The 17,713-nt window shown below is 41.2% G+C and overlaps 1 pseudogene; it reads right to left on the bottom strand.

The window, feature by feature from the left end:
- Positions 1-2,093: 2,093 nt before the first annotated feature.
- LOC114323191 (flavonoid 3',5'-hydroxylase 1-like) overlaps positions 2,094-17,713 on the bottom strand; it is a 46,557-nt pseudogene continuing 30,937 nt past the window's right edge.

Raw genomic sequence — 17,713 nt, 5'->3', positions numbered from 1 at the left:
GACTGCTTTGTGGTTCAAAAATGATTTCAATAAACTTAAACCCGATCATATTCGGATGAATAACGGTTTATGGATGAAGCCGACCCGCACCTATATTGCAGAAAAAGATCATACAAATACAAAAGACTAATAATATAAAATTATGGAGTATTTATGAGCCAATCCTACTTATTTGATTTATTTATCTATAAGTTTTATTCATTTTTTGACCTATCAATATCTTTAAAGAGTATTGGAATAAAATAGGTAGTTTATTGGAATAAAATAAATAATTTAAGATTTATTGATGCATTAAAAAAATATATAGAACTTATAAGTAATTAAGTCAATCGTATAGGGCTAACTCATAATTTACCTTAACCAAGCTTTAATGAGAGGCAAAAACTTGGGTTGGAACTGGAGGGTGTTCTCTTTTCAAAATTTTAAATTCGAAATCTCTTATATACCTATGGAGTCAATCTGTACAGCATTTTACTCCAATTTTAAATTGAGCTCCACCTAATAAACAATGAGATCGATCCTCGAATCAATTAATTCATTAAGGCCATGTTTGTTTGGGTGGACTGGATTAGCATTCTCATGACTAATAATCCTGAGATTACGAATCCGTTGGATTATGTATCCTATTTTAACTAAAAGTCAAGTTTAAAATAATTAGTCCGTACTTCAATTGTTTAACCAAATATCGGATTAATAATTTTATTGGACTATTAATCCAATCTCAAGCTCATGTCCACCCAAACAAACATGGCCTAAATGAGATACCAAGTCATCAATATCAATATATATATATATATATATATATGGATCTCACAATTTTTCAAGCATTTCACTTGCAATCTTATTATGATAATTGCATTAAAAAGCAAAACAACACGAGGATACCTACCACGTAGGTGTATCCTAAAGTTCACGTAGTGACACAACAAAAGAGGAATTGTAAGTTAATGACAATATGTAAAAAGTAGAAGCAATTACCCCCCCCCCAAAAAAAAATGCAAGTTGGGACTGTGCTACGCATATGAGATCATCGTCGCAATTATTATTTTCACTACATAGAGAACAAACCCACCAACGCCCTCTATTTTGGCCTCGTTTAAGAGCAGGTTTTTTTTAGTAATTTTTTAATTTTTTTGGTTAAAATGTGATATAAAAAAATAATAATATATTTAGGATGATTTTTTAATTTTTTTTAAAAATATATGCAAAAATTAAAAAGAAAAATAAATGTTTGACTTTCTAATATATGTTATTGGCTTTTTAATTTTTTTTTGTAATTTTTTAATTTTTAAACTAAAGAGTGATGGTGCTAACGAAATTTTTATTGCAATTATTATTTTCACTACTTCCACTAGATTGCAATTCTCCAAAACGCAAATAAGTGAAAAGCACAATAACTTCATTCGCAGACACACACTGTAGGGCTGAGTAAGGAATCCGTGAAATTCGTAATTCGATCCAGTTCAGTCCAATTCGATAGGTTTGGATTGGTTTTTTGAATCCGTGGTTCGGTTCCGAATTAAAGAATTAAAAATCCGTAATCTACGGATTAGTTCCGGATTGAACCCCACGGTTCCGAATTAGAACCGATCCGGACCGTATACAAATAGTCTATATTTTTATTTTACATCCTCCCCTATAGTATCTTTTATTATTTTATATAAAATCTAAACTCAAACCTAAAACCATATAATAGTTTCTTTTATTACTTTTATTTGTTAGTTTTTAGTTTTAATTTGTAATGGTCTAAATACTTATGGTGAAACCAATTTTCTTATGGTTGTTTAAATTCTAGAACAGTATGTCGCTATTATAAAAAAAACACGTTGCTATTGTAAAATTAATATAGTGATATGTTTATATTTTTATGAAATTAAAGTGTTATATATATATATTTGTTATTTAAATATGTGAATCTATGGTCCTAAATCGATCCAATCCGTATTTAAATGGATTGATTCCAATTGATTTCATGATTTAAACGGATTGGATTGGTTCTAATTTTTCAGGAACCGTAAATAACGGATTGGTCCTGATTTTACCCCAATCCAATCCAATCCGGACTATGCTCACCCCTAACACACTGCATAAGCTTAAAGAGCATATGCATTTGGAGGCAACCTTGGAGTCACCACAGCTGAAAGAGCCACAGACTTCTGCAAAGCAAGTCCAAAACTCTCATCCATGTTCAGCTTGTAACGCCCTCAAAATAATAACATTAAACCCATCAAATAAGACATTCATTAACATATGAAACAACCACATTCTTCTATTCATCAGAGTTTCATTACAAAAGTATTACATGTTAACAATAAAAGCAAAATGCCCTACGGGCTTACAGCTTTCCAAGTTAACACTTGGTTACAACACAAGAGTACTAACTCATTTACACATTAAGCCCTTGGCTTGAATTTACATGTCATACATCAAAAATAAAACGACAAATGTATGTCCGCCTCTAGCCTCCCAAGCTATGTCCTTGGAGGTGGCATGCTACCTGTACCTGAAAATGATATTCCCATATAGGGTGAGCCACAGCCCAGCAGAAATACACTAAACCAACCATGAACAATGACTAAAAGATTAGCAATTGATAGATGGCCAACACTGATACATCCACATAAATCACATTTTATATCTTCCGACTTATGAGTCTAAATTACCTTTCATTTTCCCCTTTTCAACAGATAAGCATGTTAGCTCTATCATCATTTCAACAGATATGTATAAAAACTATATCCCACATTCACAGATAAGCATATAAACTATATCCACATTCTCAACAGATATGTATAACGACAATATCCCACATTCACAGATAAGCATATAAGCTGTATCCACACTTCACAAAGATAAGCATATGAGCTCTATCTTCACTTCTCTAGACAAGCATATGAGCTGTATCTACGGAGTTCATCCCCTATCTTCTCCCAACACTATCCGGTTTAGAGGTACATTCCCCATCTTCCCCTAAACCGCGGAGTACATCCCCCATCTCCTCCTCTACACATAACGTATACAAACACATTGGTTCTATATACAATCAATCAATACATACAGTTAATGTATTCTATCAACCGTCAAATTTCATGACACATTCCATTGATTAGTTTCCGTTTGCCTAATCATCATGCATTGTCTACAACAATCACGACTATTCTCCACCGATAGCCCAAAGCAGTTATTTCTTAAACAGAAAATAAATGCACAAATGGATATTCAATCAACATTTCAATTCGGTGTGTGATAAACAATTCAACTACACCCTTTAACCCCATGCACTTCCAATCTCAACAATTCCATTTCATTTCCTCATTTCTCACAATTAATTATCCCAATTAATCAATCAATGTAATTAGGTCATTTTCCATAATTAACATTACAACCCTTAGGTCCCATTTTCATCAATGATTCAACATTTATTCCATTTCTCTATACCAAATATGCATCTAGGTTTATTATAAATAAAACCCCAACCTTTGTAAAATTACACAAAAGCCCCAAACTTTCACAAAATTACCAAACCAACCCCAACATCTCAAAATACCAAAATTTAAAGACAAAATCCATAGAGAGGAGTAGGATATCCCTACCTCAAATTCGGAGCTCCAAGGGAAAAGATGACAAAACCCAACGTGCTCCAAATCCTGAAATTTTCAGATTAAAATGTAGCCCTCGATGATCAACAACTTTTTTGTAAAGGCCAAAGATGAGCAAATCACTCCTACTAGATCAAAACCTAGAGAGAAGGTAGAGTTCTAGAGTGAGAGGCTCAACAATGGTGTTTTTGGAAAAGTAAGAGAGAGAAGAGAAAGTGAAAAAGTGATTTGAAAAGTCAAAACACGGAACTTAAACCCAGTCGACCCGCTCGAGCGCCAAACACCCCGCTCGAGCGTCACTCACAGACTCCCGCTCGAGCGTCAACAATCCCGCTCGAGCGGCGGATACACACTCCCAGAACTTTTACAGAACCAGGTCTTCGCTCGAGCTTCCAACTCCCCGCTCGAGCGACACTCACACAACCCCGCTCGAGCGGCCAACTACACGCTCGAGCGTCCAACACTGCACAGGAAATACTGGATGGGTGCAATTCCCGCTCGAGCGCCAAAACCCCCGCTCGAGCGGACAGGTCAAAATCTGGGCAACTAGTTTTGGTTTCTAAGCTCAACCAACCTGTAACAAACCTGCCCAACACATCCTATAACTCAAATACAAAGTAAAAAGGATGTAAACAAGATAATAATCAACTACCAACACCCACGGACACATGTCCGGATCACTGTACAATAAGGGTAAACCCGGGATCGCTATAACCTCCCCCCCTTAAAGAATTTCGTCCCCGAAAATAAGCACAAGTTTTCCTCCATTTTAAACAATGTTACATTTTAACATTCAACAATTCGACCCATTACCGGTCACCCCATCCCTTTAACAAGAGACATTTCACAATATGTAAACAACATATGTACTTTCAACACGCATCAACATTACGCATTTCCTTTCCAATTTCAACAATATATTCAACATATATAATGTTACATTCAACTTCCATATGAGGTAAGTTCCAAAACATACTTCCAACAAACCAAACATTTTCAATGTTTCCCAACTTAAGACATATATAAAAGCTCTTAAGTTCAACAATAGTTCAAAATCTAAATACAAGATTACATATCAACAAACAAGTCCGGATATTTTTCGCGGACTTCCAACTCACGTTCCCAAGTGGCTTCCTCCACTCCGTGATGTTTCCATAAGACTTTCACCAAAGGAATGGTCTTGCCACGCAGGACCTGATCCCACCTATCCAAGACCCGAACCGGTCTCTCCTCATACGAGGCATCCTCATCTACCTCCAAATCGGTCCAATCCAACACATGTGATGGATCTGGCTCATACTTCCGAAGCATACTCACATGAAACACGTCATGAACTCCGGACAACTGCGGCAGTAAAGCTAACCGATAAGCAACCTCACCTATCCTCTTAAGGATCTCAAAAGGCCCAATAAACCGAGGGGATAACTTCCCACTCTTCCCAAACCTCATCAAGCCTCGCCTAGGTGATATCTTCATAAAGACATGATCACCTACCTCAAACGCCAAAGGCCTCCTCCTATGGTCAGCATAAGATTTCTGACGACTCTGGGCTGTAACAAGCCTCCTACGGATAAGCTCAACTTTCTCCGTCGTCTCCCTAACCAACTCCGGACCCAACAAAGGTGCATCACCCACCTCGGCCCAACACACTGGAGACCTACACGGTCGGCCATACAAGGCCTCAAACGGTGCCATACCGATACTAGACTGAAAACTGTTGTTGTAGGCAAACTCTACCAAGGGTAAGTGCCTCTCCCACGTCCCACTGAAGTCCAGGACACAACCCCAAAGCATATCCTCGAGGATCTGAATAGTACGCTCGGACTGCCCGTCAGTCTGAGGGTGATAAGCCGTACTAAAGGTCAACTTAGTGCCCAAGGCACTCTACAAACTCTGCCACAACCTAGCAGTAAAACGAGGATCTCTATCTTAGACGATCGTCACTAGGACCCCGTGCAACCTCACTATGTCCCGAATATACAAGTCGGCAAGATGATCTACCGAATCTCTCACGCGCATAGGAATGAAATGCGTCGACTTAGTCAACCGGTCTACAACCACCCAAATAGCATCACTACCCCACTGAGTCCTCGGAAGACCTACAACGAAGTCCATAGTGACATGCTCCTACTTCCATTCGGCAATAGGCAAGGGTTACAACAAACCCGCTGGCCTCTGATGCTCGGCCTTCACTTGCTGGCAAGTAAGGCACTTCGATACAAAAACAGCCACATCTCTCTTCATACCCCGCCACCAAAACTGGCGACCCAAATCCTGATACATCTTAGTACCTCCCATATGCACTGCAAGGCGCGAATGGTGAAACTCTCGGAGTACTTCCTCTCGGCAAGACTCCGGCACAAACAAACGGTCTCGGTATCTCACACTCTGGTCGGGATACACCGTCAAACCCTTCTCAACTTTCCCACCTGAGATCTTCTCTCGGAGGGATTCTACCTCAAGGTCACCTCTCTGTGCCTCTAACACTCGTGTCACAAGTGTAGGCTGCGCAACAACAGAAAACAAGGCCGCAGCCTCAACGGATTCGCCCAGTAGCAAATCAAACTCGCCAAGTGCTCCCAACATCTCCCATTCTCGGATGGCTATACTAGCTACATCACTAATGGATTTCCTACTAAGGGCATCGGCCACAACATTGGCCTTTCCCGGGTGATAATACAACTCAAAATCATAATCCTCAATGAACTCCATCCATCTCCTCTGCCTCAGATTCAAGTCTCTCTGTGTAAACAGATACTTCAAACTCTTGTGGTCCGAGAACACCTCGAACTTCTCACCATAAAGGTAGTGCCTCCAGATTTTCAAGGCAAAGATCACAGCCGCTAATTCTAGGTCGTGTGTAGGGTAATTCTTCTCATGTATTTTCAACTGACGTGAGCCATAAGCTACCACTTTCCCCTCTTGCATCAACACACAACCCAAACCCTCTCGTGAGGCATCACAATAAACCGCATAACCCAACCCTCTCTCTGGAATAATCAACACCGGAGCGGTGGTCAATCTAACTTTCAGCTCTTGGAACGACTTTTCACAAGTCTCACTCCACACAAACTTGACTCCTTTCCGAGTCAGTCTAGTCAACGGTGACGCTAACCTGGAGAAATCTTTCACAAACCGGCGGTAATACCCAGCTAATCCCAGAAAACTGCGGATCTCAAATACACCCTTAGGCTGTGCCCAATCTTGCACTGCCTTTACCTTGGATGTATCAACAGACACTCCTTTCCCGGATACCACGTGGCCTAAGAATTTGACTTCCCTCAGCCAGAACTCACACTTCCCAAACTTGGCATACAGCCTATGGGCTCTAAGCAACTCAAGCACTACTCTCAAGTGTTCCTCGTGCTCCTCCTCAAAAGGCGAATAAACAAGAATGTCATCTAGGAAAACGACTACAAATCGATCCAAGAATTCCCGGAAGATCCGGTTCATCAAGTCCATAAAGACTGCTGGTGCATTGGTAAGCCCAAATGGCATCACCAGAAACTCATAGTGGCCATACCGCGTACGGAATGCCGTCTTCGGAATATCCTCTTCCCTGACCCTCAACTGGTGGTAACCCGATCTCAAGTCTATTTTAGAGAAACAACGGGAACCCTTCAACTGGTCAAACAAATCATCTATACGGGGCATAGGGTACTTATTCTTAACCGTAGCCCGATTCAACTTCCGGTAGTCAATACACAATCTCAAGGCACCATCTTTCTTTTTAGCAAAGAGGGTCGGTGCTCCCCATGGTGACACACTAGGGCGAACAAAACCCTTATCTAGCAATTCCTGGAGCTGAACTTTCAACTCAACCAACTCTGCTGGAGCAAAACGGTAAGGTGCCATAGAAATCGGCGTCGTGCCAGGCACTAAATCAATAGAGAACTCTATCTCCCGGTGAGGTGGCAAACTAACAAGGTCTTCGGGAAAGACATCTGAATACTCACAAACCACCCTCGGCAATACAAGCTGGGTCTCACCACTCTCACCTCTCTCAAAGCTAGCAAGTAGACTACTAAGCTCACTTCGCCCTCGCGAATCATACCCCGGTGGTAAAACACAACCAACCCGGTCTCCCAAGAAATGGAACCACTCCCCGCTCAAGGTACATAATGTGACCCTCTGGCGGTAGCAATCGATAATAGCCCGGTATGACGATAGCCAGTCCATACCCAAAATAACATCAAAACCCTTCATGGGCATGACAACAAACAGAAAAGGAAGTCTATGGTCGGCGACCTCTATATCACAACCTCTAACACCTTGTTTCAAGATCAACTCACCACCCAAAGGCGATACCACACAAATAGGAGATGCTAATTGTGCCAACTCCAATTCTAAAACAGATGCAAATGCAGCAGATACAAAAGAATGAGATGCACCCGTGTCAATCAACACACTAGCAACCGAGTTGCAAAACAGAAAAGTACCTCTCACTACCGATGGAGCCGGTACTAAATCCTGCGCGGTAACAGCATACACGCGCCCTTTAGGCCCCTGGTCTACCTGCTCACCTCTAGGAGCATACGACTGTTGCACTGACTGGGACGACGAAGGCCCCGGATTGGCCCTCGAGGCCTGCACAGACTGAGCTGGCTGAAAACTCTGCGTCTGCCTGGAACCAGACGCTCCCGAAGTGGCACTCAACTGCGGGCAAAACCTCTTCAGGTGCCCAGGCTGTCCACACTGATAACAAGACAAGGGCTGCCCCCTGCCCAAACTCTGACTCTGCGGTCTAGCTGAAGAAGAAGCAGCTCTCTGACCCCCACCCTTCTGCGGGCAAACTGAAACCTTGTGACCCAGCTGGCCACACTTGTAACAAGCAAACTCCCCCTGATTGCCTCTCCCCGAGCCTGCACTCGGCACTGGAAAGGTCGATCTAGAAACTGCACCCTGAGACTGCTGAGGGTTATAACCCCTCTGCCTCCTGCCATCACCCTGGCCATCTTGGCTCCTCTTGAAGCCCTTCTGCTCTTCCTCTTCTTCCTGCATCATAATCTCCATATGAGCAGCGGCATCTACCAGGTGTCTATACTCTCGGATGTAAGACCCACCAACTCTCAACTTGAGGCCCCGCCTCAACTTCCGCTCAAACTCATAGCAACGACGTTCCTCAGACGCCACCAATTCAGCTGCAAACATGGACAGACTGGTAAAAGTAGCCTCAAACTCGGCCACTGACAAGCCCTGCTGTTTAAGCCGGCTAAACTGATCCCTTAGCTTCTCCCTAGCTGCTGCAGACAAAAACCTCTCCTGAAAAGCATTCACAAACGCCTCCCACGTACCACCAACACGAGCCTTCTCGTACTTCCACCATTGACCCGCATCTCCCTTCAGCTGGAAGGATGCCAAGGTCACTTTCAGTGCTCCGTCCTCGATGCCAAGCATCTCGAACGTCTTACTCATTTGCTCTAGCCACTCATCTGCCTTCAGTGGCTCCTTCGGATCCCCGATAAACTCATCCGGATTAGACCGGAAAAACTCCCTCTTCAGGAAAGAAGGCCCTGCCTCAGCTGCCCGATTCCCATCTCTAAGAATACCCAAAGCTCCCGCTATCTCTCTGGCCAAGGCATCCATGGCCTGCTGACCCACTGGCTCGGCCACATTAGCCTGGCCAACTCCCTCCTACACTGCCGGAAGGTAACGGTACTTCCTGCCTCGCAAGTCTACCACGCCTAGCACCTCTTCCTCGTTCTGACATCCTAATAAAGGTATTACAGATCGTTAGCACATTCACAAATGTGCCAAAACTTAACACTCACGTCCTAATGCATGGACAACTGTAATTCACCCCACGTAAGCACATAAACACATAAGCACTTACGAACTTCATCTCCGGATAGTGATAGTCCCGAGGCGTTACTAGAGTTCCGGTTAGAAACAGCATTGACCAAGTGCTTTTCTAACAAGACTCCCAGAAACCCAAGGATCCAATTAACATCCTAGAAATCAAATCCCATACCCACATAGTCACATAAGCATGTTATCAATCAAGCACATAGCATATGATACTACATCTAAGTCTCTATCAAGTGAGACAAATCCATTGTGATCCTAATCACTTCCCACGTACCCAAAGTATTCGAACCCAGTACGCTCTGATACCAAGTTGTAATGCCCTCAAAATAATAACATTAAACCCATCAAATAAGACATTCATTAACATATGAAACAACCACATTCTTCTATTCATCAGAGTTTCATTACAAAAGTATTACATGTTAACAATAAAAGCAAAATGCCCTACGGGCTTACAGCTTTCCAAGTTAACACTTGGTTACAACACAAGAGTACTAACTCATTTACACATTAAGCCCTTGGCTTGAATTTACATGTAATACATTAAAAATAAAACGACAAAAGTATGTCCGCCTCTAGCCTCCCAAGCTATGTCCTTGGAGGTGGCATGCTACCTGTACCTGAAAATGATATTCCCATATAGGGTGAGCCACAGCCCAGCAGAAATACACTAAACCAACCATGAACAATGACTAAAAGATTAGCAATTGATAGATGGCCAACACTGATACATCCACATAAATCACATTTTATGTCTTCCGACTTATGAGTCTAAATTACCTTTCATTTTCCCCTTTTCAACAGATAAGCATGTTAGCTCTATCATCATTTCAACAGATATGTATAAAAACTATATCCCACATTCACAGATAAGCATATAAACTATATCCACATTCTCAACAGATATGTATAATGACAATATCCCACATTCACAGATAAGCATATAAGCTGTATCCACACTTCACAAAGATAAGTATATGAGCTCTATCTTCACTTCTCTAGACAAGCATATGAGCTGTATCTACGGAGTTCATCCCCTATCTTCTCCCAACACTATCCGGTTTAGAGGTACATTCCCCATCTTCCCCTAAACCGCGGAGTACATCCCCCATCTCCTCCTCTACACATAACGTATACAAACACATTGGTTCTATATACAATCAATCAATACATACAGTTAATGTATTCTATCAACCGTCAAATTTCATGACACATTCCATTGATTAGTTTCCGTTTGCCTAATCATCATGCATTGTCTACAACAATCACGACTATCCTCCACCGATAGCCCAAAGCAGTTATTTCTTAAACAGAAAATAAATGCACAAATGGATATTCAATCAACATTTCAATTCAGTGTGTGATAAACAATTCAACTACACCCTTTAACCCCATGCACTTCCAATCTCAACAATTCCATTTCATTTCCTCATTTCTCACAATTAATTATCCCAATTAATCAATCAATGTAATTAGGTCATTTTCCATAATTAACATTACAACCCTTAGGTCCCATTTTCATCAATGATTTAACATTTATTCCATTTCTCTATACCAAACATGCATCTAGGTTTATTATAAATAAAACCCTAACCTTTGTAAAATAACACAAAAGCCCCAAACTTTCACAAAATTACCAAACCAACCCCAACATCTCAAAATACCAAAATTTAAAGACAAAATCCATAGAGAGGAGTAGGATATCCCTACCTCAAATTCGGAGCTCCAAGGGAGAAGATGACAAAACCCAACGTGCTCCAAATCCTGAAATTTTCAGATTAAAATGTAGCCCTCGACGATCAACAACTTTTTTGTAAAGGCCAAAGATGAGCAAATCACTCCTACTAGATCAAAACCTAGAGAGAAGGTAGAGTTCTAGAGTGAGAGGCTCAACAATGGTGTTTTTGGAAAAGTAAGAGAGAGAAGAGAAAGTGAAAAAGTGATTTGAAAAGTCAAAACACGGAACTTAAACCCAGTCGACCCGCTCGAGCGCCAAACACCCCGCTCAAGCGTCACTCACAGACTCCCGCTCGAGCGTCAACAATCCCGCTCGAGCGGCGGATACACACTCCCAGAACTTTTACAGAACCAGGTCTTCGCTCGAGCTTCCAACTCCTCGCTCGAGCGGCACTCACACAACCCCGCTCGAGCGGCCAACTACATGCTCGAGCGTCCAACACTGCACAGGAAATACTGGATGGGTGCAATTCCCACTCGAGCGCCAAAACCCCCGCTCGAGCGGACAGGTCAAAATCTAGACAACTAGTTTTGGTTTCTAAGCTCAACCAACCTGTAACAAACCTGCCCAACACATCCTATAACTCAAATACAAAGTAAAAAGGATGTAAACAAGATAATAATCAACTACCAACATCCACGGACACATGTCCGGATCACTGTACAACAAGGGTAAACCCGGGATCGCTATACAGCTCAACTCCATCATCAGCCAATTTCCAATCGAAAGAGTGAACCAAAGAGCCTAAAATGTACTTAACAAGAACAATCCCCATTCTAGTACCAGCACAGATCCTCCTCCTAGCACCAAACGGAATCAGCTCAAAATCGTTTCCACGCGGATCAGTCTTTGCCTTCTTTCCAATCAAAAATCTCTCAGGAATTAATTCTAATGGCCTTTCCCACACATTAGGGTCTCGGCCTATGGCCCAAATGTTGATACTGAGTCTAGTGTTTTTTGGGATGTAATAACCATTCACTTCGCAAGCTTCAGCAGAGACTCTGAGAAGATTCAGAGGCGTTGAAGGGTGCTTTCTAAATGTTTCCTTGCATATGGCTTGTAAGTATGAGAGTTTGGGTAGGTCGGATTCCTCTAGGCTCCGGTTTTTTCCGATGACTCGATCCATCTCGTGGTGTGCCCGCTTGAGGATTTTTGGATTCTTGAGCATTTCAGCGAGTGCCCATTCTATTGAGCTTGATGATGTATCGGTTCCAGCAGTGAATAAGTTCTAGCAAATGACATGAAATATTAAGAAATCAATTCAAGTAGTCACAAGTGTGATATCCCTGTTTCGTAATATGTTAATTGGTCCTTAATATGAGTATGATTATGTGTTTAATATGATTTTGTGTGTCATTATGTGAAAATATGTGGTTTGGAATTTCTATCTGTTCACCGTAAGAATATCTTTTTGATTATCTGCTTTGGAAATTAAATTGAAGGTTCTATTAGCCACCGAAACCAAAATTAGTCGTGCCATTGTGATTAGCATAATTTTTAGAGCCTACGGTGAAGTTTAATTAAAAAATTGATTCGGACCAGATTAAATTGATGAATTAGTACCCAATTATTTATTATTATTAAATTGGTGCTAGTGGGAACTTATGTAAAGAGGCACTATACACTTAATTGATACACTTGAGCTCAAAAATCAGATTTTGTGCCTTGAGAGAGAGAGGGCCGGATATAGAGAGAGAAAGGGAGAGAATTGTGTAATCTTGGCTCAAGGTTTGGGAATTTGAAGATTTGACTCAAGAATTGGCTAAAGTTTGGGGGTTTGAAGCTCCTAGGTAAGTGAATTCATGAATTTTAGGTTATCATCTTGTGAATTCAAGTTTGAATAATGGTCAAGAACATGGATTAAATTGATTATGAGGAAATTGAGTTGATTTTGTTGTATTTGAAGTCATTAGAGGCATGCATGTAGGAAATTGCTATAAATTTCCATGTTTAAGCATAAATTGTGTAATCCATGATGAATCTTGTTTGAAATCCATGTATTTGATCATCTCTTCACCAATTAAATTGAGAATAATGAATATCTCTCACATGCAAGTGTAGATCATGGAGGTGAGAGCTTTGCATATTTGAATTTGATGTGTTGGTGATGAGTTTGGGTTAATTTGAGGCATGCATGTGAGAAATTCTTGGAATTAAGCTTCATAATGTTGAAATTCAGTGTTTATACCATGCTAGTATATATATATATGTGAAGTTTGAGCCAAAATCATGCATTTGGAACCTTTGAATATCAAGTTGAAACTCAAGAATGTGTTTTGGAAAACCCAAAATTTTTTATGTCCGCTCGAGCAGGGGAAGAGATGCTCGAGTGGGAAATTCGTGCTCCCAGTATTTTTTCAAGACATGGATGTCCGCTCAAGCAGGGAAGCTCACGCTCGAGCGGAGAGCCACGTAGAGAGGCCTTCCGCTCGAGCGCCAGAGTGCACGATCAAGCGTAAATTTGACATATCCAGTACTTTTGCAAGCCTCAAGGGTCCGCTCAAGCGGGGAAGCCCATGCTCGAGCGAAGACCCTATTTTTTGAAATTTTGAAAAGGACATTCTGTGTTTCATTTTCTGTTCTCTTTCACTTCTAAGTACTCTTAGGCATGCATTGAGCATTGTAATTGAGTTAAAGAGATAAGAATGAAGCCTAAAGAGGAAAATGTGAATTTAGAACGGATTGAGTTGTTTGTGACCCTTTTGTATTCATGAAATGTGTAGGGTCGAGCTCTAGGGCAAACCAACCAACCGATCACTGTGAGTAATATCGATACCTTGAAGTCGTCATTTGTCCAATTGCTTATTTCCTTATAAGCCTTATAAGCTTGCTAGTTTGAATTACGGACAAATGTTTGATATGAATCAATGAATGGGCCAGAGGCCAGTTTGACTTGAATGAATGGGCCAGAGGCTAGTCTAATATGAATGAATGGACCAGAGGCCAGTTTGACATCAATGAATGGGCCAGAGGCCAGTTTGACATCAATGAATAGGCCAGATGCTAGTTTGACATGAATGGAAGATAAATGGGCCAAAGGCCAGTATGTTTGGAACCACAGCCACTTGACTTGAATTGTATATATATATATATATATGTTAAATAGAAATATGAATTAGGCCCAAGGCCGTTTGAAGCATGTTGTTCTACGTACCGTCTGTATAACTCCTTTATTTGATATTATTCACTGGGCTATCGCCCACGCTTATTGATGTGTTTGTAGGTGAGCCAAGAGGAGTTCAGACCCAGCCTCAGTGTTATCTGTATGGAACAACAAAGGTTTTGAAGGGTCAGCCCTTGCGTCTCGCACACGAGACCCGTCTTCGCCTTTTTATCATTCTGTTTTATTTTGTCATGTGGGCGAAGTCTTTGAATATAGTGTATATAGTTTTGATAGGTTGACTTAGACTTATATGATCCTGTATGTACAGAACCTTATGCAGTACATATTTTGTTGTGAGTTATTAATATGTAGATGTATGGTTTGTAATGATGTGCCATGTAAGCACAGCTTTATGGACAAAGTTTTTAATTTCTTCTGTTTGGCCCCCATTAACTCTGTTAAAACACATAACGTTTGGTTTGAGGCCGTATGCAATCTTATGATTACTGGCCGGTTATGTCCTTAATCCACGGGGGCAAGTTCGGGTCATGACAGAGTGGTATTAGAGTACGAGTTAATAACTCACACACTTGTCCAAAAGAGCAATAAGCATCTAGAAAAGATCTAGGATGCATTCATGTGATAAGTCTGAATTTGAAAGCATCAAGAATATGCTTAAATGTTTTGATACGAACAATTATGTGTTATAAGTTGTGATTTGCTTGCATTGCAAATTATCTGAATATGTATGTTCTTTAGTATATGCATACTTGTGAATCTTTTGTGTGAAAAATAATGCAAGTTTAATCAGATGGTGAGAACAAGAGGTGATAAAATAGAGAAATCCTTTACCACCAGGATAGACATAATGGAAAGATTGATACAGGAAATGGCAGAAACTTTGATACAGCAACTGGAGTGGCAACAATAGTGGCAGCAACCACACCCGCCACCTCCACCTCCACCTCTGGCACCACCCGTGCCAGATAATCAGAATGATGATCGGATAATAGCTCTCACCAAAGAATTCAACAAGATGAAACCACCACAGTTCCACGAGGGATTAGATCCGTTGAAAGCCGAAGCATGGGTCCTCGACATTAAGAAACTGTTTGAAGTGTTCCCCTGTTCAGAGACACAGAAATTGCTTCTAGCCACTTTTATGCTAGAAGACGAGGCAAGAAGATGGTGGATGTTAATGCGAGAAAATCACAGGGATGTTGATTGGGCGAAATTTTTGGAAATTTTCTATGACAAGCACTTCACACAGTATGTTCGGGATAGGAAAGTAGCAGAGTTCATGGAACTAAGGCAAGACAGTATGACCGTAGCTGAGTATGAGGCCAAATTCACCGAATTGGCCAGGTTTGCACCACATGTAATTGATACTGACTATAAGAAGGCGAGACACTTTGAAGGTGGGCTTCGAAGTGATATTTTAGAAAGAGTGAATGTCTTGAAGTTGGAGACTTACATTGGGGTGCTAGATAGGGCCATCATATCAGAGGCTAACATAGCTAGACAAGCTAAGCCACCAACGGAGTGGAAAGGCAATAAAAGACAAGGCTTCTTTTCAAAGAAGAAATTTCTGAAAAAGCAAAACACGGGCTCCTCAAGTACTTCGAATTCTTCCCGACACGCATCTCCCATGTGCAATATTTGTAGCAAAAGGCACCGTGGGGTTTGTTACCATGCGTCAGGGGCCTGTTTCAAGTGTGGTAAACTGTTACGACCCAAACCCGGCCCTATGGGTTTAGCACCGTAACCGGCCAGTAATCCGAGATTACCGAAGGCCTGCAGAACAGTAAAACAGTAAAACAGAGTACAGGGCCTGGCGGAAGCCAAAACAGTAAATAAACAATGTCCAATGAGCTGTGACAGTCTGTATGCAAAAAGACTTTCATACATATATACATAATCAATACAGAACAGTATGCACAAAATGCACAATCATTCAGACTAGGGACTTACTCCCTACATAACAGTACAGTAAGCATTTGAGCTGATGAAATGTGTATGTATGAGTGTAATGAGGCTCAAAGATGATTCAAGTAGTGGGCCACTTAAGTGGCATTAAGGTAATTAAGTCAAATTATGCAATCTATCAATATTTAATCTAATTCAATCATACCTAATCAGTTTTCAGATAAATACACCATAAGATCACATCAATTATGAGGATCATAAAACATCAATCAATTCCCGGTTTGGCCGCCGATAAGGCCTTCAATTAGCAGTTTAAACATAAAACGTGAACAGATCAAGTAAACAATCAAACAGATAGAATACAGATTAACACACATACTCAGTCAATTCAGTTCCAGTTTTTAGTCAGTCAGTTCAGTACTTTAATCAGTTCAATTATCAGTCATAATCAGTTCAGTTTGACGGTAATCAGTGTTTATCGGTAAGCAGTGGTGAGGGTTATTATAGTCTCCCCTCCTTATAAAGAGTTTAGTCCTCTAAACTCGAGTTACCTTCGTTCTGGAAGAAAACAGGATTCAGTGGAAACAGTTCAGGATATCTTTTAGCCACGTCCTCTTCCCTTTCCCAAGTGGCATACACACCACCATGGTTTTGCCAGTCAACTTTTACCAGCGGGATTTCTTTGTTTCTCAGTTTCTTGATTCGTCTGTTCACAATCTGTATAGGCCGTTCCTCGTAAGTGTAGTCATCACTCAGCACTACACGAGTAGGCTCTATTACATGGAAAGGATCCCGGAGGTAGTCTCTCAACATAGAAATGTGGAAGACGTTATGCATATGCTCCATTTCAGGAGGAAGTGCTACTTGATACGCCACCGAATTGATTTTCTCAACAATTTCATATGGTCCGACGTATCTCGGTGTTAATTTGCCTTTGACTCCAAAACGAGTCTGGCCTTTCATCGGTGTCACTTTCACCCACTTCATACTCTCTGTCTCGTCTTCTAACATCAGCATAACTCTTCTGTCTGCTCTACGCAGTTTTCAGTCTCTGTTGTATCAGTTTCACTTTCTCAGTTGTTTCATAAACAATCTCGGGCCCAAGCAAAGGCCTGTCTCCAACTTCTACCCAGCAAATCGGAGATCTATATTTTCTGCCATACAATGCCTCGAAAGGCGCCATACCAATACTTGAATGATAGCTGTTGTTGTAGGCGAATTCAGCCAATGGCAAATGGCTTTCCCAGTTTCCCTGAAAATCAAGGACACACATTCTCAGTAAATCCTCTAGAGTCTGGATGGTCCTTTCTGACTGGCCATCTGTCTGAGAATGATAGGCACTAATCAGTCTCAATTCAGTACCCAGTGCAGTCTGTAGGCTTTGCCAAAACCTCGATGTAAATTTCGAATCCCTGTCAGAAATAATGGACACAGGCACTCCATGCAGTCTAACAATTTCATCAATATAGAGTATAGCCAATTTGTCCGCATTATAAATTGTCTTAACAGGTAAGAAGTGAGCAGATTTAGTCAGTTTAT

This window comes from Camellia sinensis, chromosome 14 (assembly GCF_055761805.1).
Source record: "Camellia sinensis isolate YWXY chromosome 14, ASM5576180v1, whole genome shotgun sequence".
In the NCBI taxonomy this organism is placed as follows: domain Eukaryota; kingdom Viridiplantae; phylum Streptophyta; class Magnoliopsida; order Ericales; family Theaceae; genus Camellia; species Camellia sinensis.
This window is presented reverse-complemented; position numbering and strand designations above follow the sequence as displayed.